The sequence below is a fragment of the Agelaius phoeniceus genome, chromosome 4, assembly GCF_051311805.1.
Source record: "Agelaius phoeniceus isolate bAgePho1 chromosome 4, bAgePho1.hap1, whole genome shotgun sequence".
In the NCBI taxonomy this organism is placed as follows: Eukaryota; Metazoa; Chordata; class Aves; order Passeriformes; family Icteridae; genus Agelaius; species Agelaius phoeniceus.
The window spans coordinates 33,348,201-33,375,656 of NC_135268.1; the positions used below are offsets into that span (position 1 = coordinate 33,348,201).

Genomic DNA, 27,456 nt, shown 5'->3' on the forward strand with positions numbered 1-27,456 from the left:
CAAGTCTTTAGCAAAATTTTCACAAAACCTAGCAGAAGAAAAATTATGCCATTACTTCATTTAAGGACAAGTTTGTATAAAAATAATACTTCCTTTCATATTTGAGCTGCTCTTTACCACCTACTTCTTTTAGTGAATTTATCCTTTAATGAATACAACGCAATTTAGTTGTATATTGTAAGATAATTCCTTTGAAGGGTTATTGACATTAGGTTTTGTGCACAACCACAAAGGAAACACTGAATGACATGTTACTCTACTGCTGCTCCATCTCTGCCACTCATTATGGGAAATTGCACAGCAGTCTGAGCTCTGAAGGCTTTGGTTACCTCTGCTTTCATGTTGGTATTGTCAGATTGTGGTTTGACACCTCAATTAATATTTGCAAAAGTAATTATGTATTTTCAGTGTGGACTTTTTTCTTATATATTGCAGGCTGAATTTTCTCATGACACCATTTTGAGAAAGTACATTCAAATAGGAGATTCACAGGTGTTATTTTTATATCATGTTTTCTTACTCCAGCTTTATAAAGTGTCTGAACCTGTTTTGTCCAAAACACAAACAAAAGAGCTATTCTGTACCAGAAATTACACTATGCTAAAGCTTTTTTCCATATTCACTTTTGATAATTCAACATGGAATTTTTAGGTTGATCTCTCTCCTTCACAACTGTGCTTTACACAGTGTGGTGCTGCCTCAAGGCACATAAATTAATGCAGAATGAGTTAGCACAGACATGATAACTAATGTATGATAAATTACACTGGGTTTCAATTTGAGGCAACATAGCAATAATGCTTTGGATACTTAAGCCACCAGGGATGCTACCCATGACACAGCATTCTGATATATGGTTACCTGTTTAGTTTCTTCAGATTAGATTCCCAGCCTCAGGGAAGTAAATAAATGTTGTTAAAAGGATTAAAAATACTGCAAATAGTCTTTGTTTTCTCAATGCTGTCTCAATCATGTTTCGAAACAAATGCAAGAAATTTAATAAAGTGGAGTTGATACAAGTTGAAGCAGGATATACCTGGGAGTTCTTAAATGGTCACTGGTTCCAAGCAATGTAGATATCTCTTTTAGCAAATATGAAGCTGCACATAATGAGTTAGTCAAAACCTGGGCTAAAAGAGCACAAAGGGGATATCTCTAAGTTTTGTCAGATTTGTGTTCTCTTGCAATATTTATAATTGTTCCAATGGGAGTAGAGCAAGGAAAATGCTCTGCTCTTGAGAGTTTCACTTGGACATACCCTAAGTCAGAATGCATGATGGACATTTCATTGTCTTCCACATTTCAGCATTAGGATGTACAAATACAAATTAATTTAAATTGATTCATATTGCTTTCAGAAAAATGGAAGCACAGGTACAACATATATACAACATATATAGGCTTCTGTCTGTCTGTTACCTAACTCAATGAGATAATTTAAGTATATCAGCCCTCTAAAATTGTCCTGACAGGATTATTTCTTTCAGAAGAAAAAAAATCAGAGTTAGAATGAAAAAAACAGTTCTCTGAATCTAAGGTGTTCTTCTTTCATTAAAACTGGATTTCTTGAAAATTTTCTTCAGAAAGTCAGCTAATACTGAGGTTTTTCTTCTACATCACTAGCAAAGCATTCCAGCAAAGGAGAATTCAGGTGTTCAAATAAAGTTAAATAAGAAAGAGACATGGCTGTCAAAATCTTTGGGGATAGTCTCAAATGTCTCAAATGGTAGCTCACCTACTGCCATTTTGGTTAGACTTCTTCCAGCCATGGAAAATAGTATTTAAAGTCATTTTTATATTCATTTAAAATCTACTTCCAATGGACTTGATTTTATCTTTTCACTAGTCTCTATGAGTACAATGTATTAGTCATGTATTTTTATGTTTTGTTTTTAAAGCTAGGTTTAATTCATTCTCATGTCCTTGAAAAAAAAATTGTACAGTGTATACTAAGGTTGCTACTTCAAATATCCTGGAGGGTATAAGCATGCCCTTTTCTTCAGAGTGCCTGTATAGTGTTAATCATAGTTAATTCACTTAACAGTAACATGAACAGTCAAGTGTGTTTCTTCTTCAAAAATTCTACCAAGTCCCATTATTAATTAATGTAGTATTGTCTTGTTATAGCTATCACCTCCTTGACTGTACATCATATCACCTACCCTGGATTAAAATAATAGAGTAATTTGTAATGAGAGTCATATCTGACAGAAAGAAAATGTGCTTGGCTTTTTTATTTTTCATATTCAGACTATTTTAAAGAATCCTTTGCCAACATATGATCTTTGAAAGAATTCAGAAATTTTTTTGTTCAGACAGTCAGCAAGTCTTTTGTTCCACGACAAAATTTATCTGCTGGTTCTAATTCCTCTGGATTTTTGTAGTTTCGGCCTCTCTTCATGTTTGAACCTCAGGCAACTAACATCACTTGCTGCATCCCCTACAATCATGGGCACTTATCACTAGCTGCACTATCAGAAGTTTAATAACCAAGTTAGAGAAAGTCATACAATAAAGACCTTCTAGGTAACTCAGCAGAGAACAATCACAGCTGTAATTACAGCTAGAGAGAGATCACATAAGGGTAAGGAGGCCTCCTGCAGCCATTGACACATGTTAAATTATAAACAGATGTTATGCTATTCCTTCAATTTTTTTTTCACGGTCACACTAATATTCCATCCATCTTGCAAGAAATATTTTCCCCCAGTGGAGAGGGTAATCTCCTAAAGAATTCAGTTTCCTCCAAAGTTAAAGCTCCATTCCACCACTCAAATTCAGACTGGATGGAGCAGTCAAAAATATACAAAGGCAGAATAATTGCTGGCACTATTATAAAAATAGTGTTGAATAAACTAAAGATAAAACAAGATAAAACCCAAACATTCCCACACAATCAGTCTGACTGTGCTTGACCTCTATTTCCCCATCCTAAGCCAACTAGCATCTCTTGTGAGGTAAAAGGAACATTGGGAACAGGATAACAGGAACATTGGCAGAAGCCTGGTGTTGATTGCAGACAGCAGCTGAAGGAAGAAACCTGCCTAACATCTTTTTCTCCCTCTCTGAATCCCCAGACAAACCTGGAGCCAGACTGTGGCCTGGGGCTGTGAGGAGCAGGAACAAGCTGTCCTCTTCCTGAGAGTGGAAAAGGTGAACTGCTCAGCTCATTGTGGGGGAAATAGCAAAATCTTGCTCTTGACATTAACTTTGATGAATTCTTTTGTATAACAGCATTTGAATTTTAAAAAGAAGTTTTCTAATTTGTACCTAAGCTCTGCACTGTGAATTACATGCAATGCTTGTTAGAGTGTGATGGGGTTCTTGACACTTTATGCAGCTGAGATGTCCCACTGACCCTTTGAAAGGAGCTACATGAACCAACAGATTTGGCAAAGATAAAGGGCAAAGAGGCTCAGCAGATGTCATAAGGACAGAGATGTATATGCTTTCAAAATTCATTTCCACATAAATATGATCTAACAGATGCAAGAGCAGACTCTAAAACACAGCTCTGCTCTCAAAGTAACCATCTCTGCCAGTGTGTTAAAACTGGTCCTGCTGTGCATTGTGAATTATGTCAGTTCATGTTGGTGAAAAGTTTTATACTCTACAGCCTTGGCAAAACCAACACAATTAAGCCTGAATGAGCTGCTGTACCATTCCCTATCCTAGATCAGTGGAGGTGTTTAATCTCCTTAAGTATGTCAATGCCAAATACACTAAGGTAATTGCATTGTGGCCCTAACAAAAGGGCATCATTTCACTTGCAGCATTTTTGTGACAAGTGATAATGTGCAACATGGAAAAATGCCAAGAGGTTCTAATATCCAGGACTGAGCTTGCTGAGCTGCATTTACTGGGGGGGGAATCTGCAGTTGTAAACATTATTATCTTGTGTGACAAAAGAAATGCATACTTTTAAATGTAGTTTGCTTTACTGAGGTTTTCATTGTGTTGACTACAGGAGTAGGAAGTAAAACTAGCAGAAGTGTAAGAGCCTCTCAATGAGCACAATTTAAAAGTCAAGTACAATCTTCAGTTTGCCTCAAACAGGTTTGAACCAAGCCCCTCGGAGGGCCTGAAGACAACCATTGTACTGGTCACCAGGATTTATCAGTGACAGAGGAGAGCTCTACCCTGCTACATAACACAAGGCATTGCCTCCTCTGGTCCTGACTGAGGGTGGCATGCTAAGAAATGGGATGAGGGGCAACCCAAAGCCTTAACCACCCAGTAGACCCCAGAAATCTGCTGCATTGGCAGATCACTGACTCCCTCAGTAAAGCAGGCAATGTGCCAATCTGAAATTGTGCTGTCTCTGCACCAAGTTCTGCTTCTAACTCCACAAAACTGAAGAATAAATATAGAATTGGCTTTTAGCATGGAAATTCAACAGCCAAGCAGCTGATACCATTATTTATTGGGAGCAAAACCCCCAAGACTTGTCTCCTTAAGTTTCTGCCAGGGAATTTAATGCCACATGCAAAAAAAGTAATGTTTTAGCTTTGCTGATTCTGGCCAGAGCTACTTGCCAATACAGTGAGATAGATCATTCTATCAGTTGTGTGAAATCTGTCAAAGCTCAAAGTGAGATCCAGAATTAATGATCTGACCACTTCAAGGTCCAGCAGAGGCGTTTCTGTATTCCAGAGAGCCTTTTAAATTGTCAGATTCAACACAAGGAAACTGAAATTCATTAAAAGTTGGTTGCCCTCCCCAGCATATCCCAAGTCTTTCACTGCCATATTAAGGTAATATGAATCAGTGTTTCATATTTGTAACATATCAGGAAGGTTTGATTTGACAGGATGCAAGATAACATCTGCTACAATTACGTACTCCATTCAGCACTAGTCAAATTGTTAGTTAGAATACACAATGACTAAATTGTTTCTTTAGTGTTCTAATGTCTTCTATTAACTTGCAATGGAGAACTTTTCCAAGGGTCCATTGAAAATGAGATTCTCTGTTAGTTCCTAGAGACTGAACAATTTTTTAACATCTGGTAATGCAAACTATTTTTTAAGCCTCTGTTGTGACTTCCCTTTTCCATTTCTGGTGGAAATAAAGGATCAGCTACTCCTCAGAGTACCTACCATATCTGTCTTAGGCAGCTATGGAATTCAGATCCCTGAAGGGAAATGTTTTAGCTGACCTAAATCTCTAGGGTTGATCACTCATTGTACACAAACCACTAGCAGACCTTTTCCATACCGCATCTGTTCCCCTTCACTTACAATACCTACTTACTAACTGTGACTATTACATTTTTATTGTATGCCCTTGCTGCTATGGTAATGTTATTGGGTGGATGCCAGAGTCCCATTCTGGTTACTTGTATTTTATTTGTCTAGAGCATCTGATGCTTTGGGAGGGTATTTTTTATGAAGTATAAATCACTTTATGTAAATGTATTGCTAGTTACATAACACATGGTGTCAGGTAAAGAGTACCATCAAGAGAAAGAAACAAGAATAGTTACTGTTATACAATACCTGTCTGTTCCAGTTGACATCTGGACAATTAAAAGGGAATGATTTTCCCCATAGGCAATAGCACTTTTGCCCTTGATAATGTAATCTCCAGAGGCTAGGGATAAGGTTAACCCAACTCTACATGTAACAACCAGGAGACCAGAAGTAACTCTGAAGAAGGCCCTAAGCTTAAATTTTAGGGGCTTTTTTAACTTTACTGAAAATGAGGTTGTACCCCAAAGGACACAAAATATGCTATAGGACACAATTAAACAGAAAATGTGCTGAGAGTCACACACACAGATTTCTAATGTGAAATTCTTGAACACAAAACTCAACCTTCTGGAAAGAGGAGAATTAAATTTATGACTTCATGCAAGAAATTTTTCTTTAGTTCTTTTCTGAAAAGATCCTTTAATTAGCTAGCCTGTTTATTATGCCTTTGTACTTGTACTACCTTGGTTAATGGAGCTTTAAGCTCACTTTTCTTCTGATCATTTAGCTTTTACTAAATTGTTTCAGTTTTTATATGCTGATTGGGGAAGGAGGACAGGAGAAATGAAAACCACAAGTACAAATGTAAAGACAGAAATTTGCAAGAAGATGCTTACATGATGCAGCACCACCATGGCTTTCTGCAGTCATGTGTGTTACAGAGATAACTGTGTAGATCAGAAATCCTTTGAAGACCTGTATACCCTTCAGATTTTGAAAGCTGATAATAGCAATGTTTCATGATCTTTAGAAACAATAAAATGCTTTGTAGCACTGACAGAAAACCTTTTATAATTTTAGTGTTATTTTATTGTGTTGTATCTGAACTAAACAAAAACCTATGAACAAAAGCCACACACCCACATACAGAATTTTGATTCCAGGATTGCCATTGAGATTAAATTCCATGAGGCAATAGCTGTCTACTCAAAACACAGCTTCTAGTCCTGGAAAATCCTCAAGATGAAAGTGTTTCAAATAAAGTCAATTTACCTGTCTAGCATACTGTACACAAGACTCATGTAAGCAATAGAATTTTTGTGTTCATTGGATGTTTCAAAAAAATTATTGTAGGCAAATAAAATCAAATATTTCTAGATAGGGTGAAAGCTCATCAAGTTTCATTTGATTAAAACATGGTGGGTTTTGACTCTTTCTTTTTGAGTAAAAAAAAAATCAAAATATATATGGAAATAAAATTTCTGTGAAGAAACAGTTTTAGTGTTGATGACTAAGATTGTCTATTTAATAGCTTAAATACATCTAAAGGGAGATGTACTTAAGATCCATAGAAACCCATCTACTACCACAGAAAAGCACTTATGCAATCAGCCAGAACATGTAAACAAAAAACTGATCTGGCAAACCCAGTTACTTGTTTCTAACATAGTGTGTTTGAACCCCCAAAACTGTTCTTTTCTGTCACTCATAAATTTTATGCAAATATCATAGAATGTTTAAATAAAATGTTCAAAAGGACTCTACAGTAGAAACACTCCTCTGAAAACTTATTCCACCATCCACTGTACAGGGCCAGTAAGAAGGAAAGAAAGCTGAAACTGAAAAACTATTCAGTTTTTACCCATTGAAGGAAAGGGGATAAAACAACACCAAGGTGCAAACGGTTACAGTTCCCTGCTCCTACCCTGATATGTCAGAACTCTGGTCAGGAGCAATATTTGGAACAAAGTCACAGAAGCCATTAGGCAGCCTCACAAATCCTAGCTGGGATTCTAGGGCAGCTGGAAGAAATCTCTGTCAAGAATGATGTTGACTTTTTTTTAACTTCTTGCAGTATTTTTATTCTACTATGCAAACATATATTGTAAACACCATTTTATTTTAAATCTAATTTAATTCTTCTAGACTTGAAGTCACTGATCTAATTCAACAAAGCCATTTCTATGTTAGAAGTAGATTGAAAAAATATATTATTTGAACAGGATTCCAAAAAGTTACAGAGTTAAGTCTCTGCTGAAACTGCACAAGATGATGTGAGAGCTGATAGTCAGAAGTTCAGGAAAATGTGGGCTCTCAATAGTCAGGAAAATCTCTGGCATCATGACAAGGCAGAAGGTCCTTATGGATTTCATAGCTAAGATGATTGGGCAGGCCTACAGCTGATGCAAATATTGCTTTAATAAAATGAGCTAAGACGCTCTGCCACTGAAGACTCTGTGCCAAATTCTTCAAAATCTTAAATTCGTACACTATTTTTCTTGGCATAAGCACAAAAATGAGCAGAGAAAGAAGAAAAATTGCTAAATAGTTTTTAAAAAATCTACCAGTACCCCTCAAATTCAAAATCATAATTGATCTGAGAAAAAGATATGTTACTCCAGACATCCCCAAAGGACTTCAACTTTCTGAGAGATTCAAGATGAGACCCTGGCTCAAAATCTAAACCAGTTGTAAAAGTATTTTTGATGGACATATTCTGTTATGCAGAGTTTCCTTTCTAATAAATACTCTCAGATTGACATCCAGAGTTACTTACACATAGTTAGGGATATGTACTCACCATTATTACAGGAATTTTATGTAACTGGTTTTTTCCCTCTTGTCCATTCAAAGACCACCTACTTGAACAAACAGATATAAATACTCATGAATTGTTCATAGGTCTCATTTTCTGAGATGGGCCCTTAGCTGCCAACAAGGTCACTCAGCTTTCTTGACTATTACTGGTTAATTTGTTATCTTCAGTATGGTCTCTTATTAATCAATCTATTAATCTAACTGTCCTTTTCAGATAATGTAATACCTTCATACCCATTTTCCTTATCAGCTAAATTAATTTTGCTCCATCGAAGCAACCACATAAATCTTACACTGTAATGTGAGATAAGATATAAAAATGCAGCCATGAAAATTTAGGTATGAACTCATTTCTGATAATGTGACACATGATTTTGAGAAATCTGTAAGACATGACTGCATCAGTGTGGTAGGTCTGCAGCACAAAGTAGCTGGTGCTGGCAATCTGACATCAACTCTGCAACTATAACCCTGAACTTAAAGCATGTTGGTGGTCAGAGTGCATCCTTGCAGTTTCTATTCAACAGGAATTAATCTTTCTCATATACTCCAAAATCATTCCACAAAGTGGAAAAAAGAAATAGGAGAGATTAGGAGATTCCCTTCTCTCCTCTTTTTGTACACCGGTGTAGATGCATCCTGACTTGCTGGAACATTGCAGAGTTCTCTCAATTGTTTACCTGAAATTACAAAATAGCCATTTCAGTGTTACCAGAAGCACAACAGTTCTGTTTGGCCTCACAGGTGGGAGGGAAATTGCTGCTGGTGTTCTGGAGCAATGGAATAATGGGGTGATTATATCAGTAGTGGAAGCAGAGTTTTTGCAGAGGGTGCAAAGACAAGAGACCACACGAGTTCAGTAGATCTCTGTGTACTTGTACTGTGTGCAAGTTAGCTGCCAAGAGATGACAAAGAGAGAACTTTATATTTGAAAAACAAAGTATTCAGAAAGTGACATTGACGTTTGTTGGCTGCAGCACTAATGCAGGAGCTACCTGCAAGCTAATCACCACATGGGATAATAGATCACTGTAAAGCTGAGCTGTTAATACTTTTAAATGACCTCACAAACTGAGATTCACTTTCTTGCAGTTACAACACACAGCACAAAGACTATTAGACTAAAGCAGTTTTTCTGTCTCCTTGTGGAATCATGATTATTTGATAGACTGGTTTATTTGACATGAGTGGTTTTCAATTAAAAGAAACAATCACATTGACTGACATTAATTGCACTTATGTTCTCCAGCTAATAATCTTCACATCCCACAGCAGCATTTCTGATTGTTTTGCTTGACCTTGATATCACACTGAGCATCCTACATCTCCTCAGGTCATCCTTTTGCATTCTTAGCCACCATTGCAGCTTTTTCAACTTCTGCTTAATAGCAATTTTGTCATATTACAAAGGATATCAAATGCTGACTTCAGCAGTTCAGAGGGCTCACCATCAAGCTGGTGTCATATTTTTCACCAGTGACTTTCCCATAGGCAAGCAGTGCCGAATATGCATATATGAAGTCTGGAACATGCAGTGGAAAAGGAAAAAGTGACCAGGTTAGTCCCCAGAAAATTTAGGTTGAGGCAGAGATGGGAATAATATCTGCTTTCACAGATTTTCACTTCTCTTTCTAAGCATACTGGAAAACTGAACTCAACAAGGCTTTCAAATACTTTGACAAATACTTTGACAAATACTTTGACAAATACTTTGGCAAATCTGTTTTTGAAAGCTGCAATATTTATCTGCACGTTATATAAATATCCATTCTGGTCCACTATTACTCTCTGAATTAATACAAGAAGAAAAAATCCTAAATCTTCTTCATCTGTCTAAGAGGAAAGATTTTCTAATGGACTATGTGCAATACAAATTTCCCTTCTTAAACTTTTAACATACACTCTTTGGCTACTTTAGTGACATTTTTATACAGAAAAAGATTTTAAAAAGCTTAAAAATTTTACTTCTAGCAGAAATAAAAAAATGTCACTACATGTGGCTTTATTTAAGAGAAAGCAAGGGTTTCTTAATGTTTTATGGAGGCATTTCAAAGTTATTTTCCAAATATGCAAAGGAGATACTCATGTGTAAATTGTTAGCAGTGTAAGACACATTGCTACAACAGCGGGGATACTTGATACTATGGAATTCACACATCACAGTTACTCACAAGTGTAGGAAGGAAGTGGAGCTTTGAAATCCTGAGGGCTAAGGCCCTTTATTTATCAATTTTAAAAACCTTGGTTTGGAAGAGGAACATTCCATAAATGCTGATAAAAACTGAGAAGGCTTCTATAACTGGGCAGTATGCACAGTAAAGCTAAATCTCAAGCATTCTTTTAAAATGCATGTACCTTTTTGTCATGTATTTCTCCTCTTACATTGACAGCCACACACAGTGACTCAAGGCTGATTTACCTCAAAGTACAGATTCTGAAAATTTGTGAGGAAAACTCAATGAGAAGCCCCAATCACTGTTTCTCATGATCCATCCAGTGCATACTTTCAGATGTTTTTTTCTTTTGCAGAAGAATGAGCACCCTGAAGTTCCTTTTCCAAGCAGCTGACTAGAGCCAAGCACTCAGCCTGGACCAGCAGGTGAGCAGAAGGTGAAGGATGTTAAACACAGAGCTGGTTTGCCTGTCCTTTTGCTACTGCTCTGGGATCTAAAGAGCCATCGCTGTCACAAAAGCATCTGCACAGGACCTTTATGCAAGGATGAATTTTATTTGATCCTAAATAGACTTTAAAGGCAGTGAAATGCATGTCACTGATCTGCACCCTGGGAATCTGGCCAGTAAAAACAGGCTGCCGATTTATTAGGCACCGATTATGTGTCACACACATAGTCACCCATCCTTCAATTATATTAAATAACCTAAAAACAGAGTCTAGTAGGTTACATCTGACTTAGTCCAGGAAGATAAGGATACAAAAGCTTGAATCAAATACAGCCACTCATTTTAGGAGAATGGAGTACATGCTATAAGAATATTTAAGTATCATGCTCAAGGAGCTACTTGTCTGGCAAATACAGCTTCTGAATGAGAAGGACTACTTTTCTCTATATGCTGGTCAGAGTAATGGTTTTATTTGATGTCTTTTATTAATACAGATTTTCACACATTTTTACTAGAAATTCTTAAAGGCTCCAAACAGAAATCTAGGTGACAATAATTCCTCCCTCTTTAAAGAGTCAAAGAGCAAGTTCTTTCCCCATTGCCTTCTCACCTTCCTAAGGCAGGCAGGTGTTGTCCAGTGTCACAGGGCAGAGTTCCCAAACTCACTTTCATTTGAAAATTTCCTCAATTTTTCACCCCAAAAAAGTATGTTTCCAGCCCTCACCTAAAGATGAGGTTGATTCAGTGTCATGTCCTGCAACTGTCACTTCATCCAACTACTTTCAGTGCTGCAAAAACCAAATCTGTTTCCAGTGCAGCTTGTGAAAATTCCTACTTGGGGCATGGCAATCATACTTTTCAGAAAGGATTAGACATATTTATGGATTATTTTTGTGTTTCCAATTAAACCACAGGGTTTTTTTATCTCTTACACTGGAATGTCCTTGCGCTATGCTAACTGGTATTAACAGCTAAACTATGTCCACTTGTCCATATAAAAAGAAATAAAGTTTGAGCACTTGGCTGTTCTGTATCATTTGAACAGCATTTGCTGCCTTGTGATTACAGACAAAAACATTACAAGGACTCTTTCAATGTAGTAACAATAAAACCTTTTCCACTAACAGAATGAGCCAGAAGGCTCTGTTTCCAGCAGACACCAGTTCTTAGAGGTGGCATGAAGTGACAGGATGAGGTCCATGATAGGCATGCATGCACACGTCTTCTGTCAATATTAATTGATGTCATGGGGCAAAATGCCTGAAGAGCATAATTAAAATTTTCCCTTGAGTGTAATTCAAATCATGCTTGAGAAGAGTTGATATTGCAACCACCTGAAACCACTTCAGCTTCAGTACTTTTTCTTTCAAGGTTGTTTTGGGGTGCTCAGCACATTTCAGAGATAATTCATGCCATTCCAGTTTGCACTCTTAAAAGTCCATTTCTTTTTCCGTTGATAATTTTTCTTGCACACATAGGAATCCTGTAGGAACTGTGTTAGAATATTACCCCTACAAAATGTCTGGCATAGAAAGGATAACTTGGAATGGATCAGAATTCAGGTCTAGTAAATGTTGCTTTAATTTAATAGTACTTTAAACAACTGCAAACACATTCTAGTGAGGAACTCTCGTAAGGCACTGCCCCAAAATGTGATTCAAATACAAAGTTCCAATGTCTCTTGATTTTGGACCTATGCTAGACTAACTGGTGGTAAACATGTGTTGCTGTAAAGCAATTTTTGTTAATTCACTGCTGTTTCTTCAGTAATTTTGCAATCTTGGACTATCATTATTTTATCTTAGGTATGGATTATGTTTGAACAATTGCCAGCTGCTCTTCAACATCTGACCTATTGTTGCTGATACAGAGGTTTCTACTGTTCATGCAGAGGACAGAAAGCACCTCAAAGGCACCTGAGACCTCACCTGTGCGATTCTTGCCAGGTTATTCCTTCATGCCTCACTGTGCCTGAGTGAAAATCATGGTCAATTAAGCCTGTCCCTAAAAGTGGAGCAAAGTAAAACAGCAGTAGAGAGTTTGAGGAAGGGGTAAGGTTGCTGAAGGGTTTTTCACAGAAAACAGCAATAGAATACATTGTCTACCTTTGGTTTTTCACCAAACTTGCCGTGATTTTTATCAGCTATGCTGTTTTCACAAGGGAAACCACAGGCTAGGGCTGTATTGCTAAAAATCATTATTGGAAATTCATATTTTAACTGGGTTTTTTTTACTTCCCACTCAGGAAAATTGATTAAGACTCTGCAGGCATCTGATGGCAAGAATGAAAAACCTGGAGGTTTGATATACAATATTTAGCCAGACATATTAGTTTCTTACTTAGATTGTGTTATTTTTTTTTCTGGGAACATCTATGGTTTTGTGAAATGAGCTGAAGAGAATGGGAAATCCATGGAAATGTTTTAATTCAGAGTCACACTGTCCATACAAGGACTCACACAAATGCATCAGGTTATGTTCCTGATACAGACTGACTTTACTCAAATTGAAGCACATTTCCAAGATTGGCTTATAAAATAACAGTCACAAAAGAATTAAAAGGCAGATGGATTTATTAATTTAATACTTTCCATAGCTTCCTGTGTCACCTGATCTTTGACCTAAGTAAATGTGGTTTCAACCAAATGTTACAAAAGTATGTCAGTTCTTTCACTGGGGTTAGGTAAGCCTAGAATGTGCTAGCAGATACTTTAATGATCTTTAGGAAAACAAAACCATTTAATTCAGAACACCCACTTACCATATTTTACATGATTTTCAGCCAAGATGCCACTGGGACTGTCTTTAAGTCAAACCAAGCTAATGAGAGGAGAGGAAGTAACAGAAGGCATTCAGCAATTATCGCCCTTTTAACAGTCACAGGGAATCAAGGCCATAAGTGCTGTACACTGCAAAAATATCACACTGTGTTGTGCAGTTCCTTCTTAAAAAATTCCCAAGCTGTATCAGACCTTATTTTTTAAAAGGATAATTATATTTCTTGGAAAACATAGCAATACACTTCTGACATTCTCATCACAGATGGCCAGTGCTTCTCTTGATCAGCAGCTCCAGTGGAAGTGGTGCTGAGGAGGAGTGGGCTCCATGTCAGGAATATTTATGTACAACATTTAAGAATTGCACAGCCCTTCTCCTGCAAGCTTGTCTGGCAGTGTTCCAGCATTAATCAACAGTATTTATACCAGGATGGAAAATGCAAAAGTAAAATGCCCTATTAAATACAAATCATCAAACGCAAAAAAAAAAAAATAGGAGACAAAAACACTACAAAGAAAGAAAGATCTTCAGAAAAAAAAATGAGAGTGAAGGTTGTCATTTTCATTCCACTGAAATATACTATAAATGATGGCAAAATTAGATTAGATGGACCTCAGTCCACCATTATGAGAAAAATAGTATTCCAAATTAAACACAACATATTTTAACTGTTCAGCACAGTATTTTTTAAAAAGAACAACAAATACAGAGCTTGTTTGATGCTATTGCACATAGATATGTAAAATTATCTTCATATTATGAAAGCAATGCTGGTATTTACTGGTATATAATTACTGGTAGTATATAAAAAATACTATATATTATAATACAGTATATATAGTATATATACTATATATTCTATATATAAGTATATATAAATACTGATAGTCCAAAACAATGTACCATATTTAACTGCTGAGATGAGCAAAAATTTTTGATACAAACATAAAGAAAGAGCAGCCATTTAGCTTAGAAGCTGGTACTATTAATTAATTCTTGAGAAATCAGCAAAAGGATAGAAGTGCTCTGAGCAGAATAGAGACGATTTTATGACACATTATCTGTACTCCACTGCCCACTTTCATCCTCTGGAATTTGGTCTGGTGCATAAAGAGGATGCAAAACTTCTCTGCATCCCAAGGAAAGCTGCTCCCATCATAGCAGACACTATGGGACCACATAATTTCAGTGTCCTGTATCTTGGCTACAATATGGGGAGGGTTTAGGGTACAGATCTAAGTGGACAGAGACTCCTCCCTTGCATGTTTGGCTTCTGACACCCAAGCTACAGGAAGTGCATGTGATTGTCATGTTTCTGTCCATTTCCTAGTGGTTAGCTCTCACTTCAGCCACCAGGCCTGTGGTGGTGGCATTGCAAGCTGGAACCTGTTTAAAGGCAGCTTAACTTAGTTTAGCACGTGGCTTAATTAAGGCATGTTTTATACACTTCTACCTGATAACACAAAAGGGATTGCATTGATCTGCTTGAAATGCAGCTGCTACATGTTGTCATGGAAATAAGTGTTAAAAGCTCTTTAACACTTTTCTAAACTTTCAAGACCTACAACTAATAGGATCACCCTGAGACAAGCTTCTCAAACATAATAGTGTTCTGGAAACTATAGTTGCAACTGCTCCCAAGTAGAAGCTTGCAGAAGTTCCCAGTTGCTAAAAGCTTTAAATAGACTGGGACATCAACTGGTTCCGTGTGCTCTTCCCAGACATATCAGCCTTTATGAAGACTTTTTCCCAACTGGAAAAAATTGTCTTTTGGAAGGGGCTGATAGGTTTTTCAACAACTTTTGGAAGGGGCTGACTAGATTTTTCAACAACTGCCTGAATTTCAGTTCCAGATTGGCTGAAATCATAAACTATTTGGATTATTTCATTGCTGGTTATTTCAGTGATGATATATTCTGTTCTAGCTGTAGTTGGCTTCAGCTGAATACACTGAGGTTGGAAAATTGATCTAACCATTAAAAGGCATTCACACTTTAATATGACACATATAATACTCTTCTGCTCATGGGACTTCCAAACAGTTTAATGATTAAAAGTTAACAAAGTGAATTATTAAAAAAAATTATACAGGCAATGATAATGTGCTGGTTTGAAAGTAATGGGACATTGCCTCCAGGGATATGTTCACATTATTTTTTCTCTTTTCTCTTTCCAACACTGACCTAGAAAACTGAGGTTCTTGTGCAATTACAGTTTCAGGAGGTGAGGCTTTTGAGAAAACTCAAAATTTTGCAACACATGCTGAGGTAAAGACCTACTTGACTCTAGTTAAGTATCATTGCTCCTGAGTACAAAGTAAAATATGAAACAGAAACTTTTTCCAACCAAACCCTTAGCTTCCATTATTTAAAATGTTGCCTGCAAAATCATCCAGTGGAGTTTGCAGAAAGCTTGAACATATTTTTAAAGTACGACTTATCACTTGCATTTCTGATACAGAAATGGTAGTAATCTATGGTATCCTGAAGGGAAGAGAGGACTTCACTTGTATAATTTTCTAGTTGTATGAAAATGCTCAGCTTGTGTTAGTCCTCCAGAACCTCACATTAAAATTTCCTTTTTAGCCAGAATAAACAATACCCTTTTACACAGTCTGGTAAGATTCTTTAGTTTGAAAGCTGCTGTGGAAATTTGCCCCATTCAAGGGTCAAAGAGAGTGGAAAAACCCATGTGAGGGTCACAGCCCCTGGTTTTTAGCTCAGGTGGGTGCAGAGGCTGTTACAAAACTGACCTGACTGTGCACTGTCACTCGAGTGCACCTCCTTTGGCAGAGGCACGAGTTGGAGGCACTGCACTGTATTTGCTCACAAGCACATTTTGGCCTCACAACCAACCCCAAGTTAGCTTGTGATCATCTCCACCCATCTCATGAAACAAAATTCTTGCTGAGCAGAGCCATCAAGTGAGATGCAAAGAATAGAAACATATTGAAAAATAAAATAAATCCTTTGCGTGTTGCTAGCTTAGCCTTTGATAAGGTAACTTTTAAACAGTTGTCTAAAGCTTAGATACTATGTCAATATTTTGGCATAAGTATCAAATAATTTTACATAGAAAAATTATTTTAAAGCTCTTCTCAGTAAGTGTCAACCTAGAAGATCTGTATAGTGAATTTTTAATAGAAGCTAGATTTGGGTTAACTGGTTTTAGTTAGTAAGTATAAAGGCTGTCACATGGGGAAACAGCTCCAACAATTATCATGATGCACACAGCAATGTCAGACTGCTTATGCTATTTGCCTCATAGTTTCACAACATCATTTAAGGCCAGGGAAAAAAAATTAATTCATCTTATTCAACATGCACTTCATAGGTCATGGTATTTCATTGAAACCATTTTTGCTGATTTTCTTTAAACTACCTCTTTTCAATCCTCCAAAGATTTTAAATCACAGATGAAATGAAGCAAAACTCAGTGTTTCATGAACATAGCTTGACTCAGAAGAAAACCAGGCCAGCTCAAAGCACAACTTATTGACCACTGACAGCCCACTATTACTTTTGATTAAGCCCTACTTTTTGAGAGAAAGGTAAAGAGCATTTAGGTAATTGCACATCATCCTGCATGACCCAGGCAGGCAACCCACTACAGCACAAGACTTCCATGCCATCACAGGCAGCAGCAATTTGTGCAAGTGTCTTTTGATAGAGCTTCTAAAGCTTTAGTGAGGTAATGTCAGTTAAAGACAAAATACAGAAAAACGAGTTGGGAAAAGGATCCTAGAAGCTGTGTAAATTCCTGATCAAAAATATGTCATTAGAGGATAGAAAATAAAATAATAGATATCTCTGGACATAACCTGATATCAAGTCTATTTTTGCACACTTTGCTCAATTGAGAAAGTGTGCAAAAACAGACTTGATGTCAGGAAGAACTCCATATTTTTTCATATTGGTCAAACTTCACAATTGCAGCCAGGTCATGCTGCAGAGAAACAAACCTGATCTTTTTCTGGCAGCTACTGACAATTTCCTTCTGTGCTGTGGACTGGAGAAGTTTAAGTGTTGCTGAGCATCAGATGGTAGCTGCATTCCTTCAGGGATGTTTGTAAGCTAAGAGGACAGCTCTCCCTTGCTTACCATTATGCCACAGATAATGTGGGAGAAGGTTTCTGGTTTTCAGAATTCAAAGTGAAAGGATGGCTGTAGAGAGAGAAGCAAAGATCAGGATCAGCAAGAAGGGCTTCTTGTAGCTGTCACTGTGCTCTGCAGAAATAAACCACATTGTCATTTTCCTGCTGGTTTGTTGCATATTCTAACTTTATTCTATACTGTTTTCATTGTTACACAAAGAATTTTGGTCTGTTTTCAGTGTATTTTTTCTCTATGTTTCTCTGAATATACATAATATAGTTGAAAATATAGTAGCGGCCTTAAAGTTTTCCTTTTGTCAGAAAAAAACTTACTTATTACCAACTTTTACTTCCTTATAATTTTTTAAAAATTAAAAAAAGACCTGATATGGAGGAGAACCCCACTAATACTAATTGGTTTTAAATGACTAGTCTGTTTTAAAGGTTATGCAATTATTAGAATGCTGCTTCATTCTCTTGAACTAGATTGGGGAAGATATTTTAATAGATAAAATTCTGGCAAATTCAGCCCAGTAAGTTGCTGCTGTATGATTCAATAATTTATGAAACATAAGGAGTGCAAAGAAGTGTTGCCAGGCTGCCCAAATTTTTTCAGTCTGCATTCTGTGTTATGCTGTACAAATTGCAGTCTATCCAATTTCTGATTAGGATAATTCGCTATTATTCCCTATGCCCATGTATAGAGCCTTTTTAGAATGAATAATTAGTAGTTAACTTACATATATCACTTTCTACATCAGAGTGAGCTTCATCAGTTTAAGGACTTTTTCATTTTATTTTTTTCCCTGGAATAGGCTGAAGCAAAAATCCATGGCCTCAGATAAGCAATTTCCCTGTTCACAGTTCTAGAGCAGAGTCATCATTGCAACGACTTTAATGTGGCCATTACAGGGCGTTTCAGTAGCAGGGCACAAAACCTTATTTTTGTACAAGTGTCAACAGTGCTGAAAAATATATCAGTCTTTCCTTTTTAGTAAGCATGAGATGCCACAAACCTTTGCAAGATCTTGCCTGAATCATGGATTTTCGTAAGTCATTCTATCATCAGAGGAGTGGTTAAGCAATCCTGGCAACACAATACTTGTTTACTTGCATAAGAAAACAGATAAATAAAATCTAAAAGAAATGTAATCTCTTCTAAAAATGCAGTTTAGCTGCCTTAATAGCTGTCAAAAATTCTACTTGAAAAACATGAGCCATTTGAATAGTCTTTTGAAGCCCATCCTGCCTGCAGCTCTACTGCTGGTGGTGCATGCACAAGATAGATTGTGTGCCACATTAGCAGCAACTTAACATCTCAGATTCAGACACCAATCAGCTGCCAAATCAGCTGCAGCTTCCTCTTCCTAAGAATGAGCAGTGTGCTATATCCCAAGCACTTCTTAGTACTGTTTTAATGGCTAAGCAAACATCAAAAAATATAATGTCTCTTGAAAAATTAAACAGATAAAGCTATGTTTATATATTTTCTGAAACAATTATATTTTTTCTCTCCTAATCTTTAATATATTTTGCTATGCATCAAGTACTGTGGCTAGTCCTAGGCCCCGCACTTCAGGAAGGACATTGAGGTGCTGGAGCATGTCCAGAGAGAGGCAGTGGGGCTGGTGAACCGTCTAGACAGTAAATCTTTTGAGAAGCAGCTGAAACCTGGAGAAAAGGAGGCTTAGGGGGGGACCTTATCAATCCACAACTGCCTGAAATGAGGTCATAGCCAGGTGTGGCTCAGCCTCTTCTCTCAGGCAACGAGTGATAGGATGAGAGGACAGACTCAAGGTGCAACAGAGGAGGTTTACGTTGGGCACCAGAGGAAGTTTAGATTGTACAATAGGAAGAAATTCTTCACTAAAGGATTGGTTAGGTATTGGAATGGGCTCTACAGGCAGATGGTGGAGTCATCATCCCTGGAAGCATTCAGGAAACAATTAGACATGGCACTTAATGCCCTGATTTAGCTGAAATTATGGTGTTGAGTCAAAAGTTGGACTGAATGACCTTGGAGGTCTTTTCCAGCCTTACCGATTCTGCGTTTCTATGAAATAGTTCAATTCATCATTGTGCCTCAAAAGAAAGTATGTCATATTCTAGGGACCCCCACATGTTTTGGCAGTCCTCATGTAAAGCTCTTGTAGGAGCATGGTTAAATATGATGTTTCAGCTCACTTCACAGAGTGGAGTCTGTTTTACGCCTAGCACACGAGAGAGTTCATTTTAGCTCTGCTGACAATACACTGTGGAAATACACAAGGTTGCACTACTTTAACCCCTTACCATACCAAACCATACAGGTTGTGGTTAGCCAGAGAAATGTTTAACTTGTTTTGAAAAACATTTATTGTACAGCAATTTCCATTTGCTGCGTTCCTACAGAAAACAGTTCTGTTTCATGTCCACCAGAGAAAGTTTACAATAACATCTAATGGTACAAAACTTGTCCTTTGGGCAAGGCAGGATATGTGCAGCAGTTCCCAAATTCCCAAAACAGAACACTTTTGCTTGACTTTGAAGCCCTGAGGTAGTACATACCTCTAGTAGATCCATTTTCATTTGGCTGCATCTGAAACCTGACAGGCTTAAATGTTCCTTCCTTCAGCAAAGTACAGGGTTCCTGAGGACAAGATTGCAAAACAGAAAAATAAGACAATCAAATTAAATACTAGACAATACTTACAAGAATTAATTTACCTTTTTGATTTTCTATGCTTCCCAGTCATCTGCTACTTCAATGGCTGACAAATCTGCCTCCTCCTTTTTTTCCTTTAAGTTTCTCTCCATGTCCCGTCAATACTTTGTGTAGAAGTTCTCTTTGTCATATTGTGGCGTTTACAATATTTTGCAAGTCATACATCAAAAGAAGCACATTTCTAAAGTGTTTATACACTTTAGGAATGTTGCAGCCTATTAGCACACTTTTAGTTCCCATCCAGGAGGCCACATGTGACAGCTGAACTGCACAGATGGAGATATGTCACAGTCCTTTGTTTAAATCACCTCTCCTCCTCTCGACCCGGTTGTGTCTCATGCTTTCCCACTAAAAACTGTGGCTTTTTGACAGCAAAGATGTTGTGAATCACTAGCACAAGGCAGTGGAAAAAAATGGGACAAGCTACAGCCCAGAGCTCTACTCTGTGGTAGCCTAGAGCAACAACATCAGCATACCGAAAATAGGAGGGTTTCTCTCTTACAGAAAAGGTTGGTATCTCTAGTGAGACATCAGACTGAGCAGGAGAACTGTCTAGGGAGGACAGGCAAGGTACCTAACCTGATGAGGTTGACTGCATCCAGAAACTACGGCCCAAGCATCCTCTGGAGTTAAAAATTCAATTAACTGATTGCTGTCCTCACCCTTGTGTACCTATATAACCACTCATCTGATCTGTGCACTTGCTCTTATTGAACAGGGGCAGAGTGGAATTGACACCATAAAACAGTCTGCTTTTAATAGGACATTTCTGTTGTTGTAATGCCAAAGTCTATTACAATATTTGTAAGCACATTGCAAAGCTAAGTTCAGAAAAACAGCAGGGAAAAAAAAGCCAAGAAAAGAAAGAATTGAACCTCACAATTGTTTATTTTAAAATCAGGTGAGGTACAAAAGAATCAATGTTGCCTTTTTTGTTTGAAGTTGTGTTTAAATTTAGCCATGTATTTTGTTGTTACATAATACCAATAGCTGTTAAACTTAAAAATAAAAATAAAAAAAAATTAGGATCTTTACTTTTGTCCAAGTTTTTGCTAAGAGATTCAGACTTTGTCCTACTTATAAAGCCACTTCAGATAAGGGTAGCCTACTTGCATCTTATTACTTTTCCAAAATAGCACAAAGCAAAAAAAAAAAAAAAATTTTTTAAACAAAATGGACTGAGTGGGAAAAGGAATCTCTTTCCTAGAAAATTAATCCAGATGCAGCCAGCAAAAAAAAATTACACAAACTAGGAATAAAAGCTTTCACTAAAATAACCATGGAATCTTCTCTGGATTCTAGGGTCTCTGCAGGTCCTCCATTTCTTCTCTCAGTCCAATTCATCTGTTTATCTGTGCTAGGCCTAGGGAAACAAAACAAAACAATCTGGTAAAACTTTGTTAGAAACTGAAACATCAGAAATTGTAAGTTCACATGGGAACTACCCGAAAGCTGACAGTCTGAAATTATTTCAAACTGCATTGAACATCTGCTACAAATAGGATTTGTTTTCTCTTGCTTCAAGAAGTCCATAGGAATAGCCAAAGTTGTCTTCTTCCACTTCTTCAACACTTTTAGTTACTGAAAGGACACCTAGGAAATGCATGTTGAGTTTAGTGCACCAAAGCTCATTATCTTTTCACAGTGATCTACTGATATTTTCAGTCCGAAAATAGGGTGTGTTGTAGGATGACCAGTGGATGCAACAAGAATGTGGATTGCAGAGAACAGAGGGTCTGAGACTATAAGGGTCTGAGACTATAATGACTAAATGTTTCAGGGTGTCAAAAAATTTCCAGCACACATTCACTCACAACTAAAGGAATTTTCCTTCTTTATCCAGGCTAAATGTTTCCCTCCATGTGTATTAGCCTATTAATTGTTTTGTGTTTGATCAAAACCTGATTACATTGATTATTTTACTCTACTTAATCAAGAAAACAGACCCTCTCTTAAAAGTTCAACTACAAACAAAAGAAACTTTAATTTCAGTAGCAGGAGAGGAGATTTTAGGTTTTTTTGCTATTTTGCAACTTAAGAAAATGATATTCATCTTAAAGCAAGTGAGAAGTTACTTTTTAAAAGAATTAAATAAAAGAATTTATGATGTAAAATTTCTATATTTTCTGTAATAAGTGGCTTAGAAAGTAATAAATTTCTAATCATGCAATCATGCTGAGATCAACAGAAAATTTATAACTCAATTCTTCTAAATAAACTTTAAAATTCTCCTCTTTTGTAACGTTTCTATCATAGCTAAATATTCATTTATATGTTAACATGCAAAAAAAGATTAAAAAATTCTCAAGGACTCACTCATCCTGGAAGCTGAGATTCTTTGGGGACATTCAACCATACTTAACAGCTGATACATTAATTTTCTTCCTAAATATTTCATCACAGACTATATTTTAATACCATAATAAATGCAATGTATATATATATATATATGATTCCATGTAGGTTTCCCCCAGGGGATTTCCCCCCACTATCAGGCATCAGACCTACATAAGAGGGAATGGGTGAGGAGAATGTGTATCTATGGAAACATCCCTGTTCATTGCCAGGAGGTGCTATTAGTCACTGCAGCAAAAACAACCAGAGGAATCAAGGCCTGTGTTAAGACAGATAAGATGAAAATCATCTCCAAAAATCACTAATCCAAACTCTTCAAGCACCAAAGGTGTTTGAAGGGATTAGTGGAAAAAGAATCTTTAAGAATCTTTAATCTGGGTGAGTCTGGAAGGCCCCAGCACCTTCCAGTGCTCCTCAGCTTGCAGGCACCAGCTTTCCACTGCTGTGCACAGAAGGGATGAGGCCCCATAGAATAACTCACAGTGTAGAGCAAACTGACCCTCTCTGGAGCCACCTAAGCTGCTCTGACAGGGTTTAAGCAGAGCAGGGTGAGGAGCCTGTGGTGGAGGAGCAGTATTGGATAATTAAGGACCCCCAAATCAGGGAAGAATGATGCATCTGACTCCATGATATCAGAAGGTTAATTAATGACTTTATTATTCTATATTATTCTATACTATATTACACTACATCTAAACTGAAACTGCACAAGCACTCAACAAAATCTCATGACTGTCAACAGTCTGGACACACACTTGGCCCTGATGGGCCAAGGAAACAAAACACCATCACTTTGGGTAAACAATCTCCATATTGCATTCTACTTTGGCACAACACAGGAGCAGCAAATGAGATAAGAACTGTTCTGATCATTCTTTTCTCTGCTTCTCTCACTGCTTCTCTCAGGTTCAGAGAATGTGAATCCCACAGAGCAGCCCTTCAGTCCCGCCCCAGCTGGCTCAGGTGATGGTGTCTGTGCATCTCCTTGCAGAAGGTGACCTGAGACAGCAGCTGTGCCCACTGTAGCTGGAGGGCAGCATGGGGAGATACACCAGCAGACACACTACTGGACCCCTCCCCTGGCACAGAAGGTGGATGCCAGCAATTACCTGAGCACCATGGGCTGAGAGAAGCTCCATATCTCCAGAGCCAGAAGCCAAGAAGGGTCAGGCTGCTGAGCTCAGAACTGGGTAATGGGCCATGGCCAGCTACAATTCAGAGGCTGCTGGGTGTTTGTGGGAGCCTCTCAAGGATGCACAGCCTGACTGCTCCTTCCTTGTGAGCTGGAAGGCATTAACAGGTTCCCTGCATTAGATATTACCTACATATTTTGCCTCTTTTCCTCTTACCCACTGTGTCTGAATTAGATGAGTAAATCTCTGTCCTCTGTTATAGCAGGATAAAATAAAGGAACTCCCGAGAAGATGAGAAGTTACTCCAGGTGGTATTTGAGGGTTAATGGAGTAAAATTTGCTTCTGTGCCTGCAGCTACTGCCATTCCTCTGCTTGAGTAATAGAGCCTTAAACATTTAAGTGATGGATGTTAGTGCATGCCAGCTGCAAACCAACAGAGCAGGCTGTAAACACATTTTACCCGTTTCTCTCTTTGTTTTTTAATGTGCTCCTTTTCTCAGCAGTGCTGCTCTCCCTCTCCAGCACTGATTCACAGTGACATGGGCGAGCCCAGCCAGCCAGGGCAGGGCAGGTACAGCCTCATATGACTCACGGTGTTCAGCAAGTTTTGGTCACCAGGCTTACAGGAGCACTATGGTTAGCACCCCAGCTGCAGCATTTCACTACTGTAAATTTTCTTCCCTCTTCCTCCAACTGGAAGAAGCCATTCTTGTATATCTGCAGGATTTTTTCATTAAGGTGGCCGATGTGCAAACATATGTACCTTTACATACCTCCCAGCAGCAATTTCAAGAGAATCATGTTTCCACATCCATTAGATCTGAGGCAGAAGCTGTCCCATTTGTGTAATATCTTGTGGAGATGCAGATACTTGTTTTTCACAGGACAGGACTTGACCTATTTTGTGAAAAATCAATTTTCTGCCCCATATTTGATGGGGCCATATTCCATAAATGAGACTGCTTTCTATGCCCTAAGCCATGGGGCCTGTGTTCTTGCTCCAGCTCTGCCTCCAGTCTGGGCTGCAGGCATGTGCTGCTGGGACCTTGTGGACCTGTCTCTGGTGCATCTTCTGCAGCTCCCAGCTGGAGCCTGGGCAGGCCCCACTCCTTCTCTCCCCTGAGGCTGTCAGTGGATTGTGCTGCAACCCATGGCTCTGCTGCCATATCCAGACCTGTGGGACAGGGCTGTGGGTGAGGGAGCTCACTGGATCCCTGCTCCTACAGAGGCAGAGGCAAAGCTGGTGAAGGACCCTGGGGACATGAGATAAAACGCTGTAAGGTGCTGATAGAGCAGGTTTACTTTGTATTTGTAGCACTGCCATCGCTTGTCAAGCCTCCAAAATGAGCTGTGTGAGGCTTGTTGGAGGCAAGGCTTCTTTTTTTGGGTAGCCACATTGCTAAACAAGGGGTGCCCCAGGACAGATCTGTGTCTAGCTGAAACAGTGAAAACCAAGTGCAACTAAGACCAAATTTCATTAGGCTAGATGAATTGGGTGTGTATTAACAGTGAATTTATAGCCTACTCTGTAAGTGCATTTTCCTGTTCTTATATACATTCTTGGTGGCTTACTTTTCAACTGCCGCCTTCCAAAATCAAAAACCTACTTTTCAACTGCCGCCTTCCAAAATCAAAAACCTATCTTAAATTTGACAAGCAACTTAACTACTGTGCAGTGCCAGTGATTTCTTTCCCTCCTGCTCTCCCTGCTTGCAGTGTGATGGGTTAGTTAAGTGCTGAGGTGTTTGCTCCTTGCATGTTCCCTCACTGGGCCCCCACAGTAAAACACACATTAAAATGAATTCTAATGCATCATCAGTGCCATTTATTATTTCCTCTTCTTACATCTGCTCTTGAAGCTTTTCAGCTCTCTCTGCCCTGGAAGGTTCTGACTATCTGTAAATAAGGCTGGTAGCCTAGCAACATTGAGTGAATGCACTTCCCTTGCTGAATAACACTGGGCATAATCAAATCAGCTTCTTACGCTCTCTGCGGCTTTAACACCATGAGCCAAAAACAATTACAAATATTTCATGGACATTTGTACATTATTTTGGAAACATTTTTCACATCCTTCAAAAGGAGTCTGTATTGACAAAGTGAAAAAGAAGTGTTTGGCTTAGTAGCAAATAAACTATCTCCAGAAACAGGTACAATAATCAGACTGAAAAGATTGATCAACCTGAAGGAGACTAAAGAGAAGGCAAACACTGTGTCTGAGCATTTGTGCTCACCTGCACAGACAACCAGACAATTTGGAGCTACCTTAGGCATCTGAGGGAGAGCTGCCTCGTGGTACAGACATGACATTCTCCCAGGCAGGAAATGAGCCCATGTCATAAAAATTGAGCAGCTACCTACAAAAAAAACAATCCATAGCACCATCTATAATCCTTAGGTCTACCTTGCACTAAAGGGGAAACTTGCACTGTCAAATTGCATTTACCACAGCCTATTTCAGGGGTGGATGCAAGGCACAGCCTTCTCCCTCTCCTGTCATGCTTACATGCATGTGAGGAGCAGCACCATCCTGAAGGACAGATCTCCTGCTTTTTCCATCCTTTGCAGCATTAGGTTATTCTCCCTACTACAAAGAAGGTGGCATAGGTCCTTTTTAACAGAACAGTTAAACAAGTTTTAGCATGAAAAGCTGCTTAATTTTATATCAAAAGTATGTCAGAATAAATTCTGCAGTTTGTAGTACAATGTACAGACTTGCCATCTTCTAAGAAGCTGTATTTTGTGTGAGCAGAACTTTCTATCTTCCAGCTGCTACATCTCTTCACTTCAGAATAAGGAAATCTTTATTCTGCACTTTTAAGTGACCTTTTTAATCTAAACAAGTTTGACTGGGCAATGAGTGAATGAATGGTTCCAGCATAATGTTATCACAAGGCAGAATTGGTGATGCCAAGCACAAAAACAGCTCTGGCTTTTCCTCCTGTTTCTCTTCTCTCATCCCTGATTAGCACAGACATTAGCAGACAGCAAGAAATCTGTTTTAACTTTGATTTATAAGCTTGGATGCATTTTTTTATTACTATGGGCTGCAAAATTACCTAATTCTACCATAAAATTAAGCAACTATAAGAAACAGAGATACTAAACTCTGTTAGGATTAGGTTCAAAGAGAGAATTCCTGCTGATATTTTTGAAAGCTTTGTTTATACTGATAAATAACTTTACGCAGCTTAAAATGCAAATTTTTAATTCACATTGGTATAAATATAACTGAATCAAAATAGCCATTTCACTTTCTTTTCATGTTCATGTGTCCCTAACCAGCTTATATTGCTGAAACTTAGCACAGAAGAGGATTTATAGCCAGAAAAAGAGCTTGGTTTGGTCTTTGTCACCAGCTTAAAGCACACCTAACTCTGCTTTCTTAACTTGGTACATAGGCCAGCATGGACAGGAGTAAAGATCACAGGCTTGTAAGACAACTGCATTTCCTGGTATCTAATTCCAGGCTCTGGAATCCAACACTGTCTGCTCTGAGTAATTGTATTTGCCATGCTTTTATCCTCACAAGGTGGCAATACATTCTTCTCAGTAAAATCATTGCTTGCCACCCTGAGACAGAGAGCCAGGAATCTGTGATGTGCATGCCCTGAGGTTGTTGCAGCCTGGGAATTAAAACCTGATCTTGCTACTTGGGATGAAATTGGAGTTTGGGAGCAATTTCACAGAAACCCTGGGAGATCTATCTGCCTGTTTTGCACCACAGCCTAGCTCCCCTCACAATGATTACTTCTCTTGCT

General features: G+C 38.2%; 2 long non-coding RNA genes across 2 annotated transcripts; one reads left to right on the forward strand and one right to left on the reverse strand.

Annotated features, from left to right (window-relative positions):
- The first annotated feature begins 3,075 nt into the window (after window positions 1–3,075).
- On the forward strand, window positions 3,076–25,686 carry LOC143693835 (uncharacterized). The gene is made up of 3 exons (XR_013181816.1): window positions 3,076–3,153; window positions 10,539–10,608; window positions 23,468–25,686. It is a non-coding gene; the product is annotated as an uncharacterized LOC143693835 (long non-coding RNA).
- On the reverse strand, window positions 14,530–20,721 carry LOC143693834 (uncharacterized). Its single transcript, XR_013181815.1, has 3 exons — window positions 20,209–20,721; window positions 20,050–20,131; window positions 14,530–17,572 (listed from the first exon to the last, which is right to left on the reverse strand). It is a non-coding gene; the product is annotated as an uncharacterized LOC143693834 (long non-coding RNA).
- Window positions 25,687–27,456: the final 1,770 nt, after the last annotated feature.